The sequence below is a fragment of the Ambystoma mexicanum genome, chromosome 6q, assembly GCF_040938575.1.
Source record: "Ambystoma mexicanum isolate Mex_15411 chromosome 6q, UKY_AmexF1_1, whole genome shotgun sequence".
NCBI classification, from domain to species: Eukaryota; Metazoa; Chordata; class Amphibia; order Caudata; family Ambystomatidae; genus Ambystoma; species Ambystoma mexicanum.
Genome location: NC_090937.1, coordinates 1,256,671,475 through 1,256,690,687, shown reverse-complemented (window position 1 = coordinate 1,256,690,687; position 19,213 = coordinate 1,256,671,475).

Below are 19,213 nucleotides of genomic sequence, written 5' to 3'. Positions count from 1 at the left end.
TGAGTAGTGTGGGTTCACCTTGCTGCTCTTACCAGATCCCTACCTAATAATAAGTTACAGACAACTTTGTGTGTATGGAAAATTTGTAGGCCGTAGGCATTTTAATTTCTTACAGAAAATCCATTATAACAAAACATTACATATACATATGCTTTTGGGCACATTGTGTCCAGTTCCGAAGCCGCTCAAGGCTCCTTCTGAGTCTTTGTTATCCCTGAGCCTTTGTTCCTGGGCACATGCCGCCTACGACGTTTCTTGGACCGTGTACCGAAAGAGTACTCGGCGTTCTTTTCTCTTGCTTATTCCTTCTTTCCTTGGACCGTGTACCGAAAGAGTACTCAGCGTTCTTTCTTCCACTTTTGCCCATCTTGTACCGTGTACCGAAGGAGTACTCGGCGTCCTGGCTCCTGCCTGCACACCCCCACCTCTTCCGTTTCTTTTGTAGGGTGGGTTGGGTGGCAACGTTTTTCCTTTCCCTTCTCCAGGTACCAAGAGCCTACCCGAGAGAGGTGAGCTCTTACCTGGTTTGTGCCGCCTCTCCTTTTCCAGGCTTACTTATACCCCCCCGGCCTTTTGATCCTTCCTGGGGGCAGCCGGGTTACCCCCTGACCTCCTGTTATTATATTTCGCACCTACCCAGGTGCTGCTTCCTGCCCTTCCTGGTCCTTTGTTTCTTGTGGCGCCATTCGGATGCCCCTCCCTACGCTTCTGCGCCGTTTTCCCCCCACCCCGCTCCTAAACTCCCAGACCCTCTATCGTTCCGCATTTCATGCGGCCCGGGGCCTGGGTCATAGGCTGAGTAGTGTGGGTTCACCTTGCTGCTCTTACCAGATCCCTACCTAATAATAAGTTACAGACAACTTTGTGTGTATGGAAAATTTGTAGGCCGTAGGCATTTTATTTTCTTACAGAAAATCCATTATAACAAAACATTACATATGCTTTTGGGCACATTGTGTCCAGTTCCGAAGCCGGTCAAGGCTCCTTCTGAGTCTTTGTTATCCCTGAGCCTTCGTTCCTGGGCACATGCCGCCACAACTGAGTGGGTGTCCTTTACACCCACTCAGGTCCCCCCGAAAAGCCCCCTACCTACAGCCTCTTGCCTGGAGTGCCCTAAAAATGTTGTCGAAAAAAACCCCATCCCAACCTTTGATAGGTGCACTCCATCTTGGTGGAACATGTCCGGGTTGTTCCGGTGTAAACCATGTCTTATGAAATGTAAACCTGTACTCTTGCAGTACTTCTCTACTGATTTATTTAACTTTTTCCTCGCTGTCTCGATCGCATGTCTCTTTTGTGCCCCATGCCAGATCCTTCTAGGTATTATCTGTGACATAAAAATCTCTGTTTTCCACCAGCTGCGAGCCAAGCTATGCAGTGACTCGCAGATCTCTCTTTGCAATTTGCCCCTGTTCGTGCTCACCAGATCGTTCCCCCCTAAATGTATAACCAGGTACTCGGGGGGTTCCCTGTAACCTATTAAGTCCGATAGCCTGTCGTGGATGTCCGCCCAGTGCATCCCCGGGAGACCCCACCATGACGTGATTGTGTTCCTGAAATGTAATCCTTGATTCACCTCTTCCAGCCACCTGCCTGCTCGGGTCACAAAAGAGTGCCCCACTATCCAGGCCGATTTGTAGGGTCCGACCTCTGTGGAAACGGGGGAGATAAATATCATATCAGTTCCTCCCTTATGTATCTCTTAAAACATTGCGATTTCCATCCCCCAATTCGTTTCACCTCCTTCGTCCCCAGGCCCCCCGCCCACAAAGAGGTTGCTGCCCCTATCCGGAAGGAGTGTGTCCCAAACTCGGCTGGGTCCCATCCCACCTTTGCCACTGCCTGCTTCAATACCGCTTGAAACTGATACCTGCTGAGCGCGCGGCCGTCCCTATGTATCAATAACTGCCCGTCAGCCTCTGGTCGCTGATCTAAAAATTCCCTGATGATGCATCTGGGACAGTGGTCCTTCTCTCTGATGCAATTGAGGTCTATCGCTCTCCCCCTCCCCATTTGGTCTGTCTTAGATTTCCTTAGCATTATCGACATCCTTTTGTCGCCCATACTGATATCTCTCCTTCCCAGCCCGTCTCCTGCCATCGTATTCCTGGCCCCCAGGTTCCCCTATTCTGAAAGCCCCGCAGTACGCTAGCGCGAATGCTGCCCTGAACAGCGCAGTTTCGTATGTGCTGCTGCATATATTAGGTTTCACTTTCAGTAAAATTATCAACTTCCCAAAATTGACCGGCCTTCTGCTATCTGGCTTCTTCCCCTCTAGCTTCGCCCATCCCCTCATCGCATATTTTATTTTATCGCTGTCAGTCGGGTCCGGTATGCCCTCCACATTTGCGGTATATGCCACCGCCGCCAGATGCGCTGCTGCCCAGCTTTTCTTTTTACCATTGGCAAATGCCCCTTCCAGGAATTCACAGATTCTTTCCGTTGATATTTCATCCACCACTTTTACACCTGTTTCCAACAACACATCTTTTACCATCTTTGCGTACCGCTTACCCGTCTTGTATGTCAGGGCATTCCTGGTCAGCTTGTCGATGACCCTTTCTTTTTTCCACTCTTTTTCCACCACTTTTGAGTCGACCTTGAGGCCAACCGTGCTTTCCTTTCTGGTGCCTTCAACGGGACCCATGCCTTTCGTGGCGTGGGCGTCTTTTCCTTGTCGGCGTCCGGTCTCTGCTCTCTGAATCCCTCCCACTGAAAACGAGAGATTGCATCAGCCACCACATTTTCCTCTCCTGCGATATGCCTCGCCCTTATGCATGTATTTAACATCAGGCTTTCCAATGTGATTGCCCTCCTCAATTCCAACACTACACTGCATGATGCACTTCCCTTGTTTAACACATGCACTACCGCCATGTTGTCCGACCATACCGCCAACTCCTTATTGCCTAGCTCCTTCCCTCATGCGCATAACGCGACCCATATCCGGAAGAGCTCTAGTAGCGTTATATTCTTTGTCCATTCCGCCACCTGCCATGATTCCGGCCACTCATCTGCACACCATTTTCTCCCCAGTATTGCTCCAAAACCAAAACCACCGGCTGCGTCAGTGAATAACACTCTTCTACCTTCCTCATTCACTGGCGAGCGCCATATCACTGTTCCCCTGAAGTTCACCAAAAATTCAGCCCAGACTTCTAAGTCTTTCTTGATTCCTCCTCCTAGCCTGACCCTGTGGTGCCCTTTGGTAGCACCTCTTGTCTTCAGCTCGATCCTTCTCTGGAACACTTTTCCCTGCGGTATGACTCTTCCCGCGAAGTTCAGTTTCCCTGCCAGTGCTTGTAATTCCTTCACGGTTGCCTTGTTTCTTCCTCGTAGCTCTTGTATTGTTTTGATTAGCTCCGTCACTTTGTCCTCTGGGATCCGGCACCTCCCCTTGTTCGAGTCGATCTCTTTACCTAGAAACTGGATCACCTGTGTTGGCCCCGTCGTTTTCTCATCTGCCAGAGGAATGCCCCACTCACTCGTTATTTCTACGAATTTGTCCAGTGTTGCCTTGCACATGTCTGCCCCTTTGGGGCCGACGAATAAAAAATCATCTAGGTAATGCACCATCATGGACTCCCTCATCTCTTGTGCCACTGCCCATTGTAAGAATGAACTCACCCTCTCGAAATATGCGCACGAGATGGCACAACCCATTGGGAGGCACTTGTCGATAAAGTATTCCCCCTCCCAGTGCATCAGGCGAAATGCTGATTTAATGTCTGCTTTCGCCATCCATGCCCCTTCCCTGCTTTTCTGACCAATTCCACTGTGTCTTCGAAATCTGAATACGTTACTGTTGCTTCGCTCTGCGCGATGCCGTCATTCACCGAGGCCCCCGGGGGGTAGGATAGGTGGTGTATCAACCTGCACTCCCCTTCCTCTTTCTTTGGCACCAGCCCTAGCGGAGAGCACAAGAATTCTACAAAGGGTAGGGCCAAGAATGGGCCATCCACCCTCCTTAGTTCCACTTCCTTCATGATCTTTTTGGTCACTATCTCTCTGTTTTCCCTTGCTGATTTCAGATGCCTGGGAATGTCCCGCGCTCCTTGGCCGGTGAACGGGATGTTGAACCCCTCACTAAAGCCTCGCCTAATCTGCTCTGCCACTTCTTGGTCGGGGTAATCTCGGAGCCACTTTTCCATTCTCTCGATCTTTACCGGCGTGGCCCCTTTCCTGCTCCAGTTCTTACTTCCGTGTCTCGTCTCTTCTGCCGCTCGGAGCTGCAGCCCTTGTGCACTTGGAACTGCTGTGGTCTCCTTTGCATTTCTCGCATTTGTGGCTGAATTTGCACTTCCAACCCCAGCTGCATGGTACCCCCTTTTCAAAGCTCCTGCATTGCCCTGGTTCTGTCCGCGCCGTACCCGGGCTCCCACTGCCCCCACCTTGTGATGTTGGGGGCAGGCTGCTCTGCCATCCTCTCTGTGGCCCGAAATTTCCGCTCCGAAAACTCTGTTCCCTGTATCTGTCATAACTGGAGTCGTATCTTCGGTTACTAGATCTGTAATCTGTCTTGTAATCGCTCTGCCAGTACTGCCTTCTCTGCTGACCACCTGTATTCCGCTCCTTGGAATCCCATTTTTCTTTCAGCACATTAAAGATGTAAAGGTTGAAATTTTCTTCGTCCCAGCCCATGTCCGGGAAGCAGTCCATCTCCTATCGGAACTCATGATCGTACTCTAGCCATGCGTACCCCCCAAACGCTGCGTGGACCTTCAGCACCCTCTGTTGATAAGCAACTAACGCTACCCCATCCTCCGGGAATTTCTGTAATATGATTGTCGACATTATGGTAAAGGCCGACATCCAATTATCAAAGTTTCTAACTACTGGCCCCTTTTTGAGTAAACTCTTTTCATCCTCTTTCATGTCTTCGACTGCCACATTCATCCCCCTTTTTTGACAATCTAATAATGTAAATATATCGATCAACTCCTTCCTCCAAATCTTTTCCTTTACTTTGTCATTTATGTACCAAGCCATCGCTTTCATTGACATGCCCTGTGCATCTTTACCCATGGTTGGCCTGCCATACTTCGTCATGAGTGGTGCCTCGTTCCCTACCGTTGCCGCCGTTGTTGTTGCCCCTGCCCCTATGTTTGGGCCTACCGTCGCGCTTTGCAGCGTCGCTACAATTGGCGCTCCTTGGGGCACTGGGACTACTGGTGTCCCTTGCGGTGTCAAGACCGGAACTTCCTTGGGCTCAGCTGGTGCCCCCTGTGGGGTAGGGACCGGGGCCTCTTTGGGTTCTATCCCTGCCCCCCCTACCCCACTCCGCTTTTCCTTGCTCACCACTCCTTTCCACTTTACCCAAGCTTTTAGATGATCCCTATCTTCATCCTCACTGCTGGATTCCTTTGACGATATTTCCAACCATTCTTCCCTGCTCTTCTTCCCCCGTCTGTTTTTCCTGTCGTTGGTTCTGGGCGACTTACCCGAAACCGTGACGCAATTTTTTAACATCTTTACTATTTTATTCCCAACATTATTATCCACAGTGCCTTTCTCTTTATCTTTTCTCTTTTTCTTGACCATCGTCTCCGTCTCCTCCTCTGTTTTCCTTGTCTTTGTTCTCCCCCTCTTCTGTCCTTGTGGCACTTCTTCCTTGCCTTCACTGCTGCTGTGTTCGATGAACAGTAGGGGTGATGCTGCCTTCGCCCTTTCTTCTTTCTGGATTACTTCCAGCACCCATTGGGCTCCATACTCCTTCTCCGCGTTTCTTGCCCAATCTGAGAATTCTCGGGCCCTCTTCGCTCTCCCATCCACCATCTTTCTCGTCTGAATTCTGCCGGTCCTGGTAACTGCAACGACTCTCCCTCTTGCTCGCTCCGGTGATGTCTAGGTTGCCGCGTTAGTCTCCAGCGACGAACGCTGTATAAAATGCGTGAACCCGCAAGAGCTCCGCTTATTGAAGGGTCGAAAGCGCGTGAGCCCGCAAGAGCAAACGTTTTTCCCTTTCCCTTTTGCAGGTACCAAGAGCTTACCCGAGAGAGGTGAGCTCTTCCCTGGTTTGTGCCGCCTCTCCTTTTCCAGGCTTACTTATACCTCCCCCCGGCCTTTTGATCCTTCCTGGGGGCGGCCGGGTTACCCCCTGACCTCCTGTTGTTATATTTCGCACCTTCCCAGGTGCTGCTTCCTGCCCTTCCTGGGCCTTTGTTTCTTGCGGCGCCATTCGGACGCCCCTCCCTACGCTTTCGCGCCGTTTTCCCCCCACCCCGCGCCTAAACTCCCAGACCCTCTATCGTTCCGCATTTCATGCGGCCCGGGGCCTGGGTCACAATTAACGGTCCAATGCTTGAAGGCTGGGGCCTACAAACTAATAAGCAGTGATGGAAAAGCATCACACAGCACAATGTAACAGGCCAACGCCCAAGGGCATAATAAGCAGGGCGCAGATGCCCAAGGGGTCTTAGCACTAGTTAAATGCAATTTATTACAGCGTGGGGCTACGGCGAATAAAGACGAGGGGAATGTCCCCGTGTTTATCACAATAACATTTGCACACACAGAGCAGGCCATTAGAGGAGCAATACAACCATGAATAGTAAATCATAGGTTTTCTCTGCTACGGGGGAAAAACAGCATGTTTATGCAAAGCAAGTCTCAAAGGATTAACCCCAGCATTCCAGACACCGCCGCACAGTGATTAAATGCCAGACACTACAGGCACCCGAGGGGAAGCCAAGAAAGCAAAGGGAAACAAAGGAGCATAGGAACTGACTCCGACCCAACCCTGCTTGCACTGCAGCATGCGCCTCTCTCGGGAAACGTTTAATGAAATCACAAGTGGGAGACGATTTGACACGAAGCAGGGGGCTGACATCCGAAGATAAATAAATAAAAAATGGTAGTTATACCATAAGTATGCTTTAGCTTCCGCATGTGGAAACACATGCAAATAAACACCAAAATGTACGCATCATTTAGAGAGTAAGGGGAAACAGTCAACCAGACCCACAGAAAACAAAAACAGGAGGAAATTTCGAATCACATGATGCAATCTCACAACAGCAGAGCACGTTCTATTTTACAAACTTACTGCAGCATCCACCAGTACCCTGATACGGGGCACATCACATCATTTTCCTGACACTGCCGAAAAGACAGTTTTCAACACTGCTGGTCAGAGAGCACAGCGAGTAGAGCGTTCGTCTTTGACATCCGCACAGAGCCTGCCAACGCAGGTTTGAATCCCAGCAGGGCCAAACTCAGCCTTTCATCCTTCTGAGGTCGATAAATGAGCACCACACACTGTGGGTAATAAGCAGTGCTCAGAGGCCTGATGGCTCGTAGCGCTATATAGATGCCAAAACAAACAAAATGAAACAATTGGTTACCATGGCCATGAGACAAGGGTTTGTTATCTACAAACCAGTACTCTGATACAGGGCACAGCACGACACAGAACATACCACCCAACAAACGGGGTAGACCCGGGTCTGCGCGCAATAAGCCACATTACGATAAATTTTGCAAGCAGCACTCAAGTAGCAGGCTAAACAGCACAAACCGATCCGACCAGGCACAAACCTCCTTTCAGGATGAACAAAGGGGGAACCCAAGAACAAAGAAGAAAGTCCCGGCAGTCACGCGGCACTTCATAAGAGCACCAAAGAGCCAGCTAAACTGGCACTGAGCGCTCAAGTCTTTGTACACCCGGTCAGAACCTGCCGATGCAGTTTTTTAAACCCGGGAGAGCCAACACTCAAGCCAATGCGAATCAGCAGCCAGAAACCGAAGGCTATGAAAAGGATATCCCCTAGGAAGAGATCTCCAACTCCAAGCAGCTATCCAAACGGAGCTTGCCAAATATTTTTGTGTACGCAGAATAAACAGAACCCTGAAACGGGGTTCAAAACAATACCTTACAACCAAGGAAAACTTGTACTCGTGGACCCATTTGCAACAACACTACAGAGGTAGTGCAACAGAAGCAGATCACAGGCACTCAATGGGGCAACGACAATACGGCAAAAAGAGTGCAAAAGCATTTCGGGACATCGGATGCTAGCAGTAAGTAGCAGGGGGAAGATGGGGAGACGGCACCAAAGAAACCCACTGATGGTAAGTAAGAGAAAGCTCGCAGGGGGCACCAGAAGATTTCACAATCCTCAAACCTACCAACGATCCCATAGCCAGCCAAGGCCCCAAAGAAACACACACTCAGGCAGACGAAACTCAAGCCAGCCCCATAAAACCGCTTAAAGAACTGAAACAAACAGCTAAATTAGGACAGACAACATAACAGCAGGTAGCACAGCAAACAGAGTGTGTGCATTTTTACATGTGCTCAGGGACTGGGGTTCCAGTGTCCAGCCCGGGCAGTACCAAACACAGCCCACAGCCTTTTGAAAACCAGAAGAATTATCCATCTCACAGGGTAAACCCGTGCAGAAATGCAGAGCCAGGCCCCTGTTAGCACAACAAGCAGAGCACTCCGTTAACATCGGCCCAGAACCTGCCAACACAGTTCAAACCCCGGCAGGGCCAGAACTCAGCCTTTCACCATCAGAAGGTGATAAACCAGCACCTCACACCAGGGGCAACTAACCAGGGTACCAACGAACGAGAATCGTTCCAGTCCATTGTGAGTTCCCGCAACAGGCAGGCAGTACACAAGTTAATGACCTGTTTTCAGCGGTTAGAGGGGTCAGACTGCAGCAAGGACGGAACAGTTTGGAGCCACTCAAGGAAGACACAGAAGCACGTTTTACTGACAGCAGATCTATACCAGGAGTCACAGATACGAGCTTATACATCCGAGACGGGATAAGAAGCAACATCAACACAAGAAAGCAGGAAAATAATAAGCAGTAGGGATAAACACCACACAGCTCAATAGAACAGGCCAACGCCTGAGGGATGAGGCCGGAGAGCCACAAGTCGAATGGAACCCGAAAATTGGTTCAACAAGCTAACAGGCAGTAGTGGGAAAAGCACCACGAAGCACAATATAATAGGCCAACGCCCGAGGGCCGGGGCCGGAGAGCTACAAGTAGCACAGAACCCGTAAATGAGTTCAACAAACTAATGAGCAGTGGTGAAGAAGCACCACACAGCACAAGATAACAGGCCAATGCCCGAGGGCCGGGGCCAGAGAGCTACAAGTAGCATGGAACCCGAAAACATGTTCATCAAACTTTAAGCAGTGATGGAATAGCACACAGCACAATATATCAGGCCAACGCCTGAGGGACGAGGCCAACAAATAAAAAGCACTGTGGGAAAAACACCACTCAGCACAATATAATAGGCCAACTCCCGACAGGGCCAGACAGCTACACGTAGTACAGGAACCCAAAAAACAGGTTCAACAAACTAATAGGCAGTGGTGGAAAGACACCACACAGCCCAATATAACAGGCCAATGCCCGAGAGACGGGGCCAGAGAGCTACAGGAGCACGGAACCTGAAAACGGTTTCAACAAAATAATAAACAGTGGTGGAGAAGCACCACACAGCATGATATAACAGGCCAATGCCCGAGGGCCGGGGCCAGAGAACTACAAGTGGCACGGAACCTGAAAACAGGTTCATACAAACTAATAAGATCTGATGGGAATGCACCACACAGCACGATATAACAGGCCAACGCCCGAGGGCTGGGGCCAGAGAGCTACAAGTAGCATGGGACCCGAAAACGGGTTCAACAAACTAACAAGCAAGGGTGGTAAAACACCACACAGCACAATACAACAGGCCAGCCCCCAAAGGCCGGGGCATAGGGAGCTACATTTTAGCACTGAACCTAAATACAGGTTCTAAGCTTTCTAACGAACAATAGAAAATCAGGGGTGGACCGTCCCGTAGGGAACACGGGAATTTTTCACAACAGATTACCGCACCCGGGTCACAGAGGGGAGGTAACTCGCTTTTACAAGAAAAAGGTTGTGGTTCACTGGGAATATGTACCAAGGCCCCTTTTGGAACAATTACGCCAGGGCTACCTAATTTTGTTCGCACCGGGTGGTAGAACACCATGCAGCACTAGACAACAGGCTGCCGCCACGAGGCCCAGGGCCTAAAGCTACAAATAGCACAAAACCGGTAAGGGTTCAAAACAGATAACATGTGCCATGGGAGCCGGGGCCAGAATACAGCTAATAGCATGATAACCAAAACAGCTTGAAAAACACCAACACAATACGGGAAGCAAAATTAATAAAGCCAAGTCAACCCCGCAGCATATAGGCACAACGGGTGGGCTAGTGGGCCTTCTAAGCAGTGCTATAGGTAAGTACTGGAAGGGGAAATAGGAGGCCATCACAGGAGGTTGGGCCACACATAACTACAGGCCAGCAAAATGCGAGCCCCATAGCGAGGTGTGGTTTTTAGCATTTAATGCACCCCGTTACAAAACACCCCACGAGGCCCAGTACCAGGCACGTTCAAGGGCAAACCCCAACTATTAGGAGCAGACGATACAATGATCCAGGTTGTGGCGGCACGGGCCAGATGGGGTAACCTCTGGACCCGATGCCCAAAAGTACAGCATATTATGGTTACTGTAATAATGATTATGCCTGTTATGACCATAACTGTGCAATAGAATCCCACAGCCTTTTATTGCCAACACTTACCCAATGTCTCGCATACTACCTGGGGGGGAAAAGCATGGGGCACATTGTCACCCAGGTCATGTTACCACTCTGCCTGCATATGGGCCCACTGATTATTAGGTTTCGAGGTGCGTAGCGGGGTACACAGCGCACCTAGAGTGGGAAAGGAAACATTATTTACTTCATGGAAGCAGCATTCTTCTGTATTTGGGCAGGACTGGTTACAGTGCACTTAAACATGTAACCATCTGTCAGGTGAATGGGTCGTATATAGAAAGGCGGTATGTGGCACACATTGTGCAAAACAAAAGCCATGAATAATAATGCCAGTGGTTTTCCTAGGCAGGAAGAAGCTGGTTGAGATCCATGGGGTGATCAAAAAGACAAATATCTCTTAATCAATAGTAATATTTGTTTTCACATGGGGGGAGTCTGGGTAGAGTGCACGGGAGGCAGTAAAGAAGGAAACGTTAATTAAGTAATGGCAATACGATGCAGTGCCTTTCTATAGTAAGTGGGTACATTACGCAATGTACTGTGACGCAAGTGTTCTTAAATAGCACAACGTGTACCATTTCGGCGTGCTCTTGGCACACAGCGAGAGCAAGATTGTCTCTGGCGGGGAGGGGGCTTTTGTCGTGCATCTGTTAGAGTAAAAAAGACTCACCTGCAGTGGGATTCTTTCACTGGTAAGTTGGGGCTTATTAAGTTGCATCTGGTACAGTAACATAATAACTTTCTCTTTGTTTGGCACCTTTTTTTTCGGGTTGGGAGGGAGCAGTTAGGGTGCATGGGGTGCAGTTAAAAAGGAATCACCTGCTAATTAGTGGCATAGGAGCACAAACTCCCGTTAGCTGTCCTGCTCCCACCAGCACCACCACACTATCAGAAACGTAGACTAGCCTCACTGAGACACAAGCATTTCTTCTCACCCCCTTGCAACTTATACCACCAGAAGGTCCAACATCCCTTGCAATATCAACTGTCTCCAGTCTCAGAGCCAAATAAATTCACTATGGTGGGCTTGAAAAAGTAAATACTCCATTCCCCTGTTCAATAGCTCATTACATGAAACTGCAATCATCCTAACCACAGGCCAACAAAAGACGTCCCTGGATTGTAAATTAACTACTGAACTTGTTGCGCTTCTTGCAATATTTTCAGTGTGAATATGCCTTATGACCTTTGAACTCTGTGTGATTTTCATGCGTTGACATAACATATGTAAACTTACTGTATTTTGTAAAATTAAAAAAAGGAATGGCTCAGTTTCTCATTTTTAGAAACAGTCAAGTGATGGGTTTTGAATTCAAAACGTGTAAGTGACTGTGAATCCCAAAATAGGGAGAGAAGCACAATAAATAGTGGTGGCAGGACCTTTGCATGGAGGTCATACTGTCCAAAATGCTAAACTACAAATACCACAATGCACCTCTGCCCCTTAATTTAAAGACAAATTGGAAGTCATTAGGAAGGCATGGGACAGCTTAAGGTTTTCTGTTAGATACAGCACTGACATTCACTGCGCCTTCTCACATCCTATGAGGAAGTATCAAAGCACCTGATGAAGATGTTGGTTTATAAAGAATCAGCTATGTATATATGTCCATACAAACTGTTTACAAACCCTTGTTTAAACTTCGCCAATTGTAATAACATTATTACTGAGTATTATATTTGCCACCCAAACACTGGCAAGGAAATCAAGCCTTTTGCAATGTGCTAATCCCCCTTTACTGTTTATTCCTTAAAATATCCATGTGGATACATAACCAGAGTCATTAAGCTCAGGATCACACACCAAATATTTTGCAATTGGAACAACAATATATAAACTCTGGTAATAAGCACCAGAAGACACGTAGCCCCTCAACTAGTGATGATCTATGCACAGTCTGTTTTCCATGTCCATTGTCAGTCACTTAGAAGTATTGATTTGGTTGCCTTGAAAAAACAAATACACTTTTAGGTCGAAAGGTCTTGTAATGATAATGATGTGTTATTTATATATCGCCTTAATCCAAGGCGCTTTACCAGAGCACATATTACATACAATATCACCCAACCGAAATTGGTACTCATTTATCGACCTTGGAAGGATGAAAGGGTGAGTTGACCTTGCCGGTATTCAAACCTGCGACCTGCAAATCACGCTCAGATCGCAGCAGCAAGCGCTCAATCCGCTGAGCTATCTTACCTATCGGTAGTTGAAGATGTGCAATCTCTGTACTTTGTTCACATGGTGTGTCTTTTGCTAACTTGATTTGATATATATTAGGAGTCAGGAATAAAACTCGCCCACAAGCTAGCCATGATTTTGGTTAAAGACTTTTCTTGAAAATCAAAGGCTTGGAAAAAGGCCTCTCTGACACTGCTCTAAAAGGAATTTCCCCACCTAAACCAAAACTAAGGATCTGTCTGTGGCAGGATTGTCAAAAACAAGACTGGCCTGTGTCCAAAGTTTTACTCCGACCGTCACACTATAAACTGAAATCTAAGGTGAAAATGGAAATGTTTTTAACCTAGGATGGTTTAGATAAGTGTTCATAAAGGAAGAATAAATTGCTTCAACACAAAAGATCTTCAAGGATAAGGGCCCTTGCTCCAGAGGTGGATCCCTTCCCCTGGATTCCGTTCTAACACAAACATTCTTCAAACAACATTTTCCTGTGCCTTTCTTGGCCCACAATAACACTTCACCACAATGCTGTTTGGCCTTGTGATTCTATTTTTTTCAGTATTCTTGGTTTACTTTTCTGCCAGGGTTTTGCTCCTTCTCTTTTGGTCAACACAGTCCTGATGTTTCTTCTCAGAACTTCTTGTATCCACACACTTGCAATTACCTGGTATATTCTCCTGCCAGGGCTTCTTGTATTCACACCCTTGTGATTGCCTGGTGTACTCTCATGCCAGGGCTTCTTATATTCACACCCTTGTGATTGCCTGGTGTACTCTCTTGCCAGTACTTCTTACATTCTCACTCTTGTAATTGCCTGGTGTACTCTCCTGCCAGGGCTTCTTTTCATTCAGGGTCTCTGCCCGCTCCCACAGTTATACATTTATTTGGATGGATAATATATCCTCTTGATATATTACTCTGTTCGGTTTCCCGTGCACTTGCACGTCATACATTCACACATTTGCATGGGTCTTGCTTGTAATTCAATTCCCCCATTTTCAATAAGTCTTTTCGTCTTTTCTCTTTCTGTTGTTCTGTTTATGACTGTTTGCATTTGGTGCAGTCGCTGATATGCCCCAGTGTCGATCTGCCTCCGGGTGGACTCACTGGTTCTTGGTGGCATTCCTGGGCTCTCTCGGAGTCAGCCGGTGAAGGTACGCTGCCTACTCGCTTTCTCGTTGCTCTTCCGTCTACCGTGGCTTCCACTTGACATGCCTGTGTTCAGGGGGTTGCCCTGGAATTCACCGGTAAAAATGACAAAAGTAGTCTACAAAGGAGTGTACACCGGGCAAGAAGTAACGCAATTTATTCTGGGCCCAGTCGCAGCTGGGAAAGTGAAATTCAAACAGAATGCGGAACAGAACTGCATGACAAGCACTATCAAAGATACTCCCCTAAAATAAAAGATTTTATAACATTGAAAACTAATTAACATCAAACCACATTGCAACATTAAAACATTCCTTCACAGAAAACTGATTGGTAGGATCGGATCATTCCCCTACAGAAGGGCATACATTATCTTACTTAATTGAGTCCTGCGAACCGTCCCACATCACCCTTGTCCACCCTTGTCACGTCACCATTTAGCCCCCAATTCCCACATTGTAGTGCCAATTTATTGAAACATTTGGAATGACCAGCGGATCTTTATTTAACTGCCACCAATCATCCCCATCCGTCTTCTCACAGGAAGGCATTTGATCATGACACTGCCAGCGTCTTGAACCACAACAAGTTACCGTTTTAATGTTGCATGTTAGAAACTCTTCAAACTTCTTCCCAAGCTGGGATGTACCAAGGGGTAATTTGAAACTGCCATGGGCAATTTGAAACAGTCAGTAGACCAGCTTCATAATTTGATATGCCCAATTATAAAAGAATTGTACATTCATTGTCTTTGCCATGGCATCCATGTGCTTTGTTTCCTGACCTCGAAAGTAACAAAAGCTGTTTGCATGCTACTGTGCGATCCTAGGAACGTGGGATTTGCAATTTGCTGCCAACCTCTGCAGCTACTAAGCGAGTTGATAAAATGTGAATTTGTTTCTAAAAAGCATGCTTTGAGGCCAGCTCCCACTGCCTCGGTCTAACGTTAAAACTCATATACTTACCTGTGACCCATTCTTTATTATCTTTATTTCATTAGCTTGGAGCACAATTATTAAAGGCATTCTCCAGCCTAGTGCAAATGACAGTGTGGCTGTCAAGGATGCCCCCTCCCGTTTTAATGGCCTAATCCACAGCTGGTAAGTTTGTGCCCTTTTACACGCTGAAACATTTTTACCACATTACCTCCCCTTTTTATTGATTTATCAATAACTACATTTTCTCCCCTCCCAGCCCACACTCTGTGATTAGTTTTTTAGTTATCCACGCTTTTTTGAAGTCTACTCATGTCAACCCCGTCCTCGTCCCACATTTCCAATGGTCCAATTATCAACATCGCCCTGGCCCATCCTTATCGCATGAAATCCAATAAGCTTTATAATTTTCCACATCTTCAGGTTGTACTGTAATCCAATAGGTTTCATCAATTTTGTCACCATTTAGTAGTTTGTTACTGGGCTTGTTTTTAGTACTTTGCCCGTCAACATTCAGGGGCAACATAAATGTTCCTCTCTTTTTGTTAGTATAAGTCTCAATAGAGCTTTGCCAATGCAGAAGATGGTGAGCGTGAGGACCAACGCTGGGACAGTCTCTCCAAATACTCCAGAAAGCCAGGTGGGCACTCATCTTAAAATGCTGTCCAAACAGTTGTTTGTCTGCACTCCACCAACTTCACTTGTCATCCTTTCGTGGAGTGTCTGTATTTCACTGATAGCTGCTTTCGATGTTCAATTCGAAGCTTCCTCATCAGGCACCACTGTGTAGCAGCTACATTCCCAAATTTGGCGCACACTCTCCTTCTATAGCTGTTAAAAGTCTAAAACATATTGATTTTGGAGAGTTACAAAACGTAGTGTTCTCAACTCCTCCTTTACCGCATTTATGCCTTTTGCTGTTGAATTAGCCAGCACACCTGCAAGCAGAAAAGATGTAAAGAAAGTGCCAGCCTTGGAAAACAGTCAGAACTCATCAGGGATAGCGGCCACATTTTCAGCACACTTTTCGGACAAGTAGTTGTCAATTCTCCTCTTCCTGCTTAGCAATGTGTGCTTCTTACTTTGGTGTGCAAACGCAAATCCCATGGCGCTGCTATTTCAAGACACCACAAGGGCAGGGCTGTGCAGTGTAACGATCACACAAACCTTACTCCATTCAGGTTGAAACTGGGTGTAGGCCTTCAATCCACAGTTCCACCACATGCCCAGATGACAGCTGTCCCCTGCGTCAGCGCCGCACACCTCATCACCTTGGCACATCCGTTGTTAGTCCCCAAACAAATGGACCCACTGGATCTGAAACACAGAGGGAATCGTGTAAAGCTCTTTATGTGAACTGGTTGATGTTTTTCATCGATCCAAGTCAATGCATGTATATATTTTCACCAAACTGGCTTACAGCTGTTATTCACTTTTTCTACCACATTCTGTTCAAACCCCACCAAACCTTCAGAATGACACTGCATAATTCCCCCCTCCTATTGGCCACATACCATACTGCCCCTTTTATCCTCACCAGTGGTCTTGTATGACACCAGGGAATGCTATGGCCCTCCTTAATTATGCACTATAATTATTTGTGTTCACTAATCTTTACCCCCTCTCCCTCCCTTTAGAGTCTTGTGTTATACATTCAACTATCATGTTTTTTATTTCTTTATTTTCGGGCATCCTGTTTAGTTGCATATAATTATCTGCATAGATATTTTCCCCTTCATCCACCCATTGAACGGTAATGTTTTCTCCTTGGAATAAACCCCTAGTATTACACAGGCATAGGTGCATTAGGCATCCTGCTTTCTCATCCTGAAGCAGGAAGAGGTTGGGTGCCCCTATGTGGGATTAGTGAGCAGATATAGCATGTGCCATTCACCCTCTCCCTTCCCACACGTAACATTTCGTCATACCAGATGTTTCCAGTTGATATCATTTGCCCTTTTTCAGTGTCATGATGGAACCCTTCTTCATCAAATAAACTTCTCTTGCCTCTAATCACACTCTCATTTAATTATATAACACTCTTTTCTTTAAAAACAAAACAAAAAATATTAATACTATACTAATGCATGTTAATATCACTATACCAAAAAAAATTGAAAACGTTTGCCATCTATAACGACATTGTCCTGAAAAACACTCTCTTCTTCCTCCTTTGTTTGACTTTTATAAAGTAATGTTGCGCTCTGCTACTCTTCTCAGTGGGAGGTGGTGCTCTTGTCTTTGTGCACATCAGTTATGTGTATCCATCCGCATCGGCCTTCGATTTTAACTGCGGTTGGTGTTGAGTAAGTCACTATGTGAGGACCCATGAAACTTTCTTCCTTCCACTTTCTGACGTGATTCTTTACATAAATTTAATCTCCTGGATAGCAATGTGCTGTTTGTGGAAATTCTCCACTTTGCTCACTTGCCTGCTCCGTCTGAACTCTTGGCCTTGTCTGTTGAGATACATATTTAAGCAATCTTGTAAGTTCTGTGAGATACGTATGGAATTTAGCCCCAGAATGTTAGAAGAAGAGTTAGTGTCCGAGATTGTACCCGAAGGGGGTGTAGGCGCATGCATTCTCTGGCCTGTATCAATCTCATGTGCAGTGAGATGATGAGCTCCTTCAGGCAAATTGCACAAAGCAAAGAGTGCAAGAGGTAAGCAATGCAACCAAGACTTACCCAGCATTTGTGTTAGTTTTGCTAACTGCTGTTTTAGTAAACCATTCTTCTTCTCAACCAAACTATTGACTTGTGGGTGATAAACTGTGCACAGTTTGCGCTTGATCCCAGGAAAGCAGTCACTTCTTTAATCAAATCATTTGCGGAATGCTGACCATTGAGCGAAATCTGTCTGGGATCCCCCACCTCGGTAATACCTCACTCACCAAGAATTTCATCATTGTGGGAACAGGGACCAGCCTCAAGCCAACAGGAAAATGGACACCCCCCACAGTAAACATGTATCTGTAAGAGGTACAAATCTCTTGCATAGCGACATAGTCTATATGCAAGTGCCGGAAGGGCCCCTCTGCTTGCAGTAACATTCCCAGTACTACTCTCAAAGTATGGCCTGGCAAGAATTTTTGACAAATGATGCAATTATTCACAAATTCAGAAACATTTTCATATTGGTTTGGCACGAACCAGTCCTCATTTATTCCCGCAGGCACATGCTCTGTCGATACGTGGGCGGGTAGTGAAGCTGCTCCAGGGCTACAGTCAACAACGTTTTGGCATTACCACTTTGCTTGTGCTATCATGCCGCGAAATTAAATCTGTCGGTGACAAAATTCACCCTCTTTTCTTCCACAGCTCTTATTCATCATTTAGTGCCTCTCCATACAATTGTATTATTTGTACTATCAGGGTTGCATTAAAGCTCTCTGGCAATGCATCTTTTTCCATGTTAGTTTTTATCAAGGCTACAAGTGGTATATTTTCTTCTTTGGCAGGGAACAACAAATTAGTCCTTTCTGGCAGATATGCTACTTCTTTCGCTGCTTTGCCTGCTTTTTTGTTAACCAATGAAATTAAATCTTGTCCTCCTGTGTGGGCCTTGCACTTTATTAGTGTCAATTATACTGGCAGTGATAGCACTTCTAATAATTGACTCAAAGGCATGCTGTACTGGTGTGCCATCACTTTTCTTGAATCCTCTCCTTCCGACCTTGCTAGTCCTGAATGTACAGTGGATGTTACATATTCAGAGTCTGAAAAAATATCAACTGCCATGTTTAGTGCCTAAATCAATGCCACTAATTCTGCTGCTTGTTCAGAGTACCTCATTGGCAATCGTGTCTGCGAATACACTAATCAACTCACTTTCCTTGTGAATTCCATGTTTGTGCCCCACTACTGCTGAACCAGTATGTCTCTGTCCTGAATGTAGGTCGATACTTGAGCTTCCATCAATAAAGATCATGCCACCCTCAATTATTTCTTCTTTTACTAGGGGGTTCCCTTCATTCCTGTCCCCACACGCCACACAGTCATGTGAGTCGTGTGCGTAGTCTCATTTCCCAAGTGGTTCTGCAATGAATTCTGCTGGGTTTACCATCCCACACCTTGCCACTTTTATTGCAGGGTTCATTAGTATTCATTCATAGCCAGATGCTCTGTGTGTTGTCAATGCTGATTTGGATCTCTCTAGTACTGCAAACAATGCATGTTCCACGTACAGAATTACTGGGCTCTATGTGTTGTCAATGTTGATGCTTTCATCATAATTGTTGATGCTTTCTCAACTGCAATTGTAGTGGCAGCAAGTGCCTGCTCACAAGGAAAGTGTCCTTGCAACACTGGATCAAGTGATCCACTGAAACAGGCCAGTGGCTTGGGTCGCTGTCCCTTCTTTTGTGTCAATACAGCTGTCATTA